The sequence below is a fragment of the Rhinopithecus bieti genome, unplaced genomic scaffold (assembly GCF_001698545.2).
Source record: "Rhinopithecus bieti isolate Rb0 unplaced genomic scaffold, ASM169854v2 scaffold_641, whole genome shotgun sequence".
Taxonomy (NCBI): Eukaryota; Metazoa; Chordata; class Mammalia; order Primates; family Cercopithecidae; genus Rhinopithecus; species Rhinopithecus bieti.
In genome coordinates, this window is record NW_016803417.1 from 5241417 (window position 1) to 5249100 (window position 7684).

At 45.2% G+C, this 7684-nt stretch overlaps 1 long non-coding RNA gene across 1 annotated transcript; it reads left to right on the plus strand.

Moving 5' to 3' along the window:
* The first annotated feature begins 620 nt into the window (after positions 1 to 620).
* LOC108536421 (uncharacterized) lies at positions 621 to 3059 on the plus strand. The gene is made up of 3 exons (XR_001887514.1): positions 621 to 1311; positions 1512 to 1580; positions 2752 to 3059. It is a non-coding gene; the product is annotated as an uncharacterized LOC108536421 (long non-coding RNA).
* The last annotated feature ends 4625 nt before the right edge of the window (positions 3060 to 7684 follow it).

Genomic DNA, 7684 nt, shown 5'->3' on the forward strand with positions numbered 1-7684 from the left:
TTCTTTTCTTTTCTTTTTTTTTTTCTGAGACCGAGTCTTGCTCTGTTGCCCAGGCTTTGCATGATCTTGGCTCACTGCAACCTCCACCTCCCGGGTTCAAGTCTCCTGCCTCAGCCTCCTGAGTAGTTGGGACTACAGGTGCGTGTCACCACACCCGGCTAATTTTTGTATTTTTAGTAGAGATGGGATTTCACCATGTTGGCCAGGATGGTTTTGATTTCCTGACCTTGTGATCCACCCACCTCGGACTCCCAAAGTGCTGGGATTACAGGTGTGAGCCACTGCGCCTGGCCTTTTAGGCAGTTTTCTTACCTGCATACTCTGATCACTACTCTGTTAAACAGTCAAGGAGGGTAAGTATTCTCTTCAGATTTCCAGAGCTCTCTCTCTGTACAGCCTTCTCCTCCTCAATATTCTGCCCTATGAATTGTAGCCATGTTGGCCTTCCCAGATTCACAGTTCTGTCTTCTCAACTCAGGAAGACCTCTGAGCTCCATCTGCATTCTTCCTTCCTGTGCTGTGGCCTGGAAACTTTTATATGGTGACGGGGAGGTCAGTTGTGGGGCTGGCCTCCTTTGTTTCTCATCTCTTGAGGATCACTGCCCTTTGACCCTTGAGTCCAGTGATTGATTCCCTTTGTTGCTTGAGGGCCATAGTTTTGTATATTTTGTCCAGTATTTTTGTTGTTTTAGGTCAGAAAGTAATTTTGGTTTCTGTTACTCCACCTTGGCCAGAAGTGTAAGTCACTTACCTAAGCATTTATACATCAAAATACTGCATATATAATTTTAGTTTAAGCTACTTTTAAAAAATCTCCTTCATTTTCCATTTGGCATTCTATTTAGGGTATTACATTGATTTTTTGGAAATTCTGTTATTGGCAGTTTCTATTGCCTATCACTTCCATTTAAAGATAGTGCATAGGATATTCTAAAATAGCTGTTCAACAAAGAAAAATTGGGCCTGATAGGGTGAGAATCACAGCTCGAATACCTCAAGTGACCTTATGATGTATTGTCTAAAGGAGACACTTTTGACAGTGAAAGAGGGTGTTGTTAGTAAATATATCAGGACTATGGCCTAAACCAGGACTATCCCAGGCATCCTGGGACATATTTGTACCCCATTTCTATTTTATGCCTTTATACAATTCTCTGCTTAATTCTACAAGCCTTTATTGAGCCTGCTTTCTTTGTCCAGCTGAGTGCCATGTGCTGACATCACTAAGATCAATATGGCAAACTCTGAAAGATGGACAGAGAGACAGGAGATGGTCCTTTATAATGCAGTGTGATCTGTGCTCCAATAGAGGTGAGCACAAGGGCCTTAGGAAGGCTCAATGAAGAGCATGCCTGATGGCAGAGGAGGGTACTTAGGTTAGAAAAGATGAGTCAAAGTATGTTCATAAGGAGCGTGGGATGAGAGGTGGTGGGAAAGGTGTTCCAGACAGTGTGTGTCAAGGCCAAGAGCCAGGGGAACACAGGTAGGACTGTTTTTTCTTTTCTTCCAAGAAGGAAGAGTGTTCTGATTGACTGGAAAACAACGCACATGGAAAGCTGTACGGAAATCAGAGGGGAAAGGTAATACTTATAGCAACAGCAGTTAATATTTAGTGCCCAGTTACCACATGCTGGACACAGTTCCGGGTACTCTGAACATATTTGCCCATTTAATCATTACAACAACCCTATGAGGTAGGTACTATTATTATCCTCATTTTCAGGTGAGGAATCTGAGGTGCAGAGAGAGTAAGTACATTGCCCAGGGCCACACAAGTATGTGGTAGGTCCTGGAGTTGAAAGCAGAGCCCCTTCACTCTAAGCTCCTGAAAGCCAGATGCTACAAGGCCTTGTAGTGGAGGAATTCCAAGTGGAGGAATGCTAAGGACATCCTCCTGTAGGCAACCAGGAACCCCTGAAGCATTGGAAACAGGAGAGCGGCTTAAAACAAGGTGGTATAAGAAAGTGCTCCCAGAGCAGCATAAAAGTCAGCTGTAGTGGAGGTCTCCACTAGTCACAAGAAGTGGTGAGAGGTTGAGCTAAAGCAGCTGCAGCAGGGATGCAGAGGATACATTCCCCAAACCCTTATGGGCAGAGTCCTTTGGCCTCAGTGACCACGGCGAAAGGTGCAGAGGAGAAGCCCAAGAAGATGCCAGGTGTCTGGCTTATGCCCCTGTGTGAATGTGAAGCCTCTCATAGACACGCAGCTTACGGAGGAAAAGCAGGTTTATTTGGGAAGGAGGCTTCTAGACTATGACTTCCATATTAGCCATGTAGGTTTTGAGGTGCTTGTACAAGTTCTAGGTGGAAACGTCCAGGAGGCAGTGGGGAGCTCAAAGTAGATCTCAGGAGAGAGGCTTGGGCCAGAGGCTTGTGGAGTCATCAGCATGGGGGTGGGAGGAGAGCCGGTATTTGGACGAGATTGCAGTGGAGCACAAACAGAGTGGGAAGAGGTGGTGACGAACCCAGGAGCTCCACCGTGCAGTAGATGCCTGTGAGATTAGGAAGCAATGAAGGAGGCCGAGAAGGATGTGGGGGAGAAGCATCAATAAGGAATAAATGAGTCGCATGTGCTCCAGAGGGGCCAAATAAAGACTGGATTTGGCTCTCACAGGTCATACATGAAAGAATCTTTGGAACCAAAAGGAAAATCATAGTGGTTTAAGGGGTATATTCAGTTTCTAGGTCTGCTGTCACAAAACACCAGAAACTAGGTGTCTTGTTAAAACAACAGAAATTTATTCTCTCACAGTTTTGGAGGCTAAAAATTCAAAACAAGGTGTTGGCAGCACCAAGCTCTCTCTGAAGATGCTAGGAAGGATCTATTCCATGCCTTTCCATTCGCTTCTGGAGTTTCCTGCAAGCCCTGACATTCCTTGGCTCGTAGACGCATCAGCCCAGTTTCCGCCCCCATCATCACATGGCCTCCTCTGTGTGTGCGCGTCTGCATTCCCTCTCCTCTAGTCTTCTTCTGAGGACACTAGTCATAGTAGATTAAGGGACCTCCTAACTAATTACATCAGCAACAACCCTGTTTCCAAATAAAGTCACATTCTAAGATTCCTAGGAAGAACATGAATTTTGGGGGGGGGGGGGGGGGATACTGTTCAACCTGGGACATGGGATAAATAAATGGTGAGGAAGATTACAGATTACTTTAAGCTAGAGAGGGAGATAGGGTTAAATGTAGGATATCTTTTTTTTTCCAGGACAGGAGAGGTTTAAACATGTTACTACATTGAATAAATGAAATAGCCATGGACATGGAGAGGCTAAAGATTCTGAACTAAGTGCAAGTACTTGATAGCGAAAGCTCCCACAGGGCTGGGGCCTGGAGCGCAGATGGATGGATCAACTGTGGGCAGAACTGGAGCATGGGAGGGGTGTGCAAATGCAGATGTGTTTGAGGGTGGGGGGCCAGAAGCTGAGTGGGGTGCAGCGTGACAGTGCAGCTCTGAGCATGCTGGAAGTGTTCACCAAGCAAATCAAGAGCAGATGGCAGAGTGAGCAGCTGAAATAACAGCTTGTGAAATCAACCCTACTTTGTGGGGAGAGGATTAGTTAAGGATTCTAGCCATGGGAACCAAGAAGAGGAGGATAATCTGTTCATGCCTATTATGGGGCTTTGGGGGAGCAGTTTCAGCCTCAAACTGGAGAATGTTTTAGAAGGTCAGGGAGAGGAACCCTGAAAATCATGTGAGCTGGCCCCTCACTTTGAGATGAAGTGTCCACACAGCAGTAACGCCGCCCTCTATGTGGTGGTTCTAGAGTGTGGCAATCTGGAGGGGTCATTATGGAAAAGGGCTGAAGCATAAGAATGTAGGCCCAATACTGAGATAGAAAGAGGATTCTCTGAGATGACGTAGGCAGGGTGATGGTGCTGGAGGTGGGTGTAAGAAGCCCTTTGCTGCCTCAGTCCCAGCATGGAATTCAATTCATCAAGAGCAGAGCCAATCACCATTTAGGCCCCCATGTTAGCCTTAATTTATTCCTCAGGTGTGGAGAATACTCCTCAAGATGCATTCAGAGTGTAAGTTACCTCTTCCTCAGCAGAGGACTGCCCAGCAGGTTTGCAATTCTGTCATTTGGAAACTCCCAGATGTCTCCCTTGGCTCTTCCCATTCTTTTGCTTCAACACATTTTAAGATCAGGCCCCTTAACTGTAGGATCAGCATGAAAAACAAGTAGGTTTCAGGAAAAATTATCCCAAATGGAATCTCTACTGCACTCTGTTTGTCAGATGGAAGGCTTAAAACAGTGTAACAGTTTTTACAGAGTGTATTTATATCACACCAGTTTTGGGTCCATAGACAGGGGCTTTTTCTAGATCAAACCACGCAATTGTCCTGTTGATCCTGGCCTAAAATCCGAGTGGATAAAAAATATTTTAGGAGAGATGGTATTCTAACGCTCAATGGCAAAAATCAGGGCTGAGCCCTAAGCCCATGTTTTCACACATGTTATACAATTCAATATGTTGCGCTACAGCTAGAACACTAGTTCTCAACTGGGGCGATTTTTCTTTCCAGGAGATGTTGGCAATGTCTAGAGACATTTTTTTTCCATTTTCAAAAATTGTGGCAAAGCACATAACATAAAATTAGCCATTTGAACCATTTTCATGTGTATGGTTCAGTGGCACTAAGCACCTTCACATGGGTGTGCAACCACCACCACCATCCATCTGTAGAACTCTTTTCATTTTGCAAATCTGAAACTCTGTACCAATTAAACACTAACTCCCCATTTCCCTCCTCTCCTAGCCCCTGACAACCATCATTTGACTTTCTGTCTCCATGATTTTCACTACTCTAGGTCACTCAAATAAGTGAAATCACACTGTGGAGACATTTTTGATGGTCACAACTTGGGGTGGGGTGCTGCTGGTGTCTAGTGGGTAGAGGCTTGGGAGGCCACTCAACATCCTGCAATGCACAGGACAGTCCCCACAGGAAAGCATTAACTAACCCCAAACCTCAATCCTACCAAAATTGAGAAACTCTGAGCTAGAAAAATCCCATTAGCAATCTCATGCCACGGGTTTCACACAACAACTTACTTTTTTGCTCTAACATGGAGCATCCTTAATCAGCAATCCAGGCTGGTGGGAGCTCTATCCTGACCTGGGCTTCAATGATGACTGAAGCAGGAAAAGGATCAGTGATAAATTGTGTCCTGGCTTTTGAAGCTCCCATTGGAAGTGTCCAGGTCATTTTCGGTCACACTTTCTTGGCCATATCAAATCAGAGGTCCACATCTCACTTCAAATGGGGTAAGGAAGTGCATTTTTACTCCGAAGAAGTACAACCACCACACCTAGCAATTAAAAATAAACCTCATAGTGTTACCACCTGCTTGAAGTGCTGAGCTCAGAGCAAGCCTACCAGTAGGAGCGGTGCAGGCTGCAGGTTTTTTGTTTTGTTTTGTTTTTTGAGACTGCACTCCAGCCTTACTCTGTCACACATGCTGGAGTACAGTGGTGTGATCACAGCTTATTGCAGCCTTGACCTCTCCACACAAGCAATCCTCCCACCTCAGCTTCCTGAGTGGTTGAGACTACAGGCTCATGCCACCACACTCAGCTAATTTTTTGTATTTTTTTGTAGAGATGGGGTTTCACTATGTTGTCTTGGCTGGTCTTGATCTCCTGGGTGCAAGTGGTCCACTTGCGTTGGCCTCCCAAAGTGCTGGGATTACAGGTATGAGCCACCACACCTGACCCAGGCTGCATTTAATGTGGCGTGTGTGTGCTGCCCACAAGAGTTATTCTGTGGCTACCTCGTTCTGCATTTTCATGTCTTGCGGTCAAACCAGCCCTACTTCCAAATTTTCTCTCTGCTTCTGCCTTATCTCCTTTTTGAAACTTTAGATTACCTGCTTCTTCAGCTGCAGACCTGCCTCTTCTTTTGGGCTTGATGTTACCTCCTTTTGGCTCAGATAACCTGAGGCAACTCTGCTTAGGCAGATGACTTTGTGTCAGAACCTCATGACTTTGGCCTACAGGCTCTTGCATTAGACCGTGGTCCACTTCTCAGAAAGTGATATAACAGCAACTATGCTGAAACTTAGGTGATTGTGTTTGGAAGAGATTTCAAATATTTAAATGAGTAAAATCCTTATACTCCATCCAATAGGTCATTTTTTAAAAAGAGGTTGGTGGCTTTTCACACTGGTTGTACACTAGGGTCACTGGAGAGCTCTTAAAAATATTCCCCATTTCCAGCAATTCTGAATTAATTGTTTGGGTTTTTTCTATGAAGCCTGAGAATCACAGGTTGACCCCTTCACTTTGGAGCACTTTGCATACTATTCATCCTGGCTGGTCCTGTGAAGAACTCATCTCCTTAGGAATTGGAGACTCTGTTTTGAGAAGGTGGTTGATTGGNTGGATCAACTGTGGGCAGAACTGGAGCATGGGAGGGGTGTGCAAATGCAGATGTGTTTGAGGGTGGGGGGCCAGAAGCTGAGTGGGGTGCAGCGTGACAGTGCAGCTCTGAGCATGCTGGAAGTGTTCACCAAGCAAATCAAGAGCAGATGGCAGAGTGAGCAGCTGAAATAACAGCTTGTGAAATCAACCCTACTTTGTGGGGAGAGGATTAGTTAAGGATTCTAGCCATGGGAACCAAGAAGAGGAGGATAATCTGTTCATGCCTATTATGGGGCTTTGGGGAGCAGTTTCAGCCTCAAACTGGAGAATGTTTTAGAAGGTCAGGGAGAGGAACCCTGAAAATCATGTGAGCTGGCCCCTCACTTTGAGATGAAGTGTCCACACAGCAGTAACGCCGCCCTCTATGTGGTGGTTCTAGAGTGTGGCAATCTGGAGGGGTCATTATGGAAAAGGGCTGAAGCATAAGAATGTAGGCCCAATACTGAGATAGAAAGAGGATTCTCTGAGATGACGTAGGCAGGGTGATGGTGCTGGAGGTGGGTGTAAGAAGCCCTTTGCTGCCTCAGTCCCAGCATGGAATTCAATTCATCAAGAGCAGAGCCAATCACCATTTAGGCCCCATGTTAGCCTTAATTTATTCCTCAGGTGTGGAGAATACTCCTCAAGATGCATTCAGAGTGTAAGTTACCTCTTCCTCAGCAGAGGACTGCCCAGCAGGTTTGCAATTCTGTCATTTGGAAACTCCCAGATGTCTCCCTTGGCTCTTCCCATTCTTTTGCTTCAACACATTTTAAGATCAGGCCCCTTAACTGTAGGATCAGCATGAAAACAAGTAGGTTTCAGGAAAATTATCCCAAATGGAATCTCTACTGCACTCTGTTTGTCAGATGGAAGGCTTAAAACAGTGTAACAGTTTTACAGAGTGTATTTATATCACACCAGTTTTGGGTCCATAGACAGGGGCTTTTCTAGATCAAACCACGCAATTGTCCTGTTGATCCTGGCCTAAAATCCGAGTGGATAAAAAATATTTTAGGAGAGATGGTATTCTAACGCTCAATGGCAAAATCAGGGCTGAGCCCTAAGCCCATGTTTTCACACATGTTATACAATTCAATATGTTGCGCTACAGCTAGAACACTAGTTCTCAACTGGGGCGATTTTCTTTCCAGGAGATGTTGGCAATGTCTAGAGACATTTTTTTTCCATTTTCAAAATTGTGGCAAAGCACATAACATAAAATTAGCCATTTGAACCATTTTCATGTGTATGGTTCAGTGGCACTAAGCACCTTCAC